Genomic DNA, 766 nt, shown 5'->3' with positions numbered 1-766 from the left:
GGGGAGGCTCATCCCTAGAGTGGGGATGTTGACTACCACGGGGCCATTAGGCACGGCGCAGGCCAGACAGCCTTCGGGTGGGTCTTATATGATTGGGACTTGGTGACAGAACATGCTATGTGAACTTTATAACTGTTAAAGTGGATTTGGACTAGAATAGTAAATAATGACATCTTTACTATTACATTGTGGACTCTGGGTAGTTGCATAATCATACTTTATATGTTGGGTGTTCATGTGCATATAGCTAGTAGTTGCATCTTACTTATGTAAATTATGCTAAGTAGAGGTTTCATGATTATTGGGTACTCGTTTATTTATTTACTTACAGCGCATTTATCGCTTTTGTTATAATGTACACTGACCCTTTTTCTATAGTTTCGGGCCTAGTGGTGCATTTCACTGAAGTCAGTAATTGCCCGCTGGGAACTATTATTTAATAGTTCTCACGCCCCTGTTTCTATGTTCCTTTTCAGAGCCTTCGGCATCGGCGGAGGCACGGGATCGCGGCAAGGGTGTCGCGTAGCTAGCTCGCGGAGAGTTCTTTTGCGTTAGGTGGTTACTCCTCCATTTTATATTTTGTGAGAGAGGTGTTGTACCATGTGTAGAGAGACCACCTTATACTCCTTTTAGCACTTGTTATGGGATCCCTATTGTACTTACTTTATATTTTTATTTAGTGGACTTTCTGCTTTATGTCCTTTTCCTGTTATAGAACTAGTTATACAATGCTCTGATATCACTAGATCTCTTGTATTATTATTTT

This window comes from Ananas comosus, linkage group 16 (assembly GCF_001540865.1).
Source record: "Ananas comosus cultivar F153 linkage group 16, ASM154086v1, whole genome shotgun sequence".
Taxonomy (NCBI): domain Eukaryota; kingdom Viridiplantae; phylum Streptophyta; class Magnoliopsida; order Poales; family Bromeliaceae; genus Ananas; species Ananas comosus.
The sequence above is the reverse complement of the archived record's forward strand: the minus strand, read 5'-3'. Positions refer to the sequence as shown.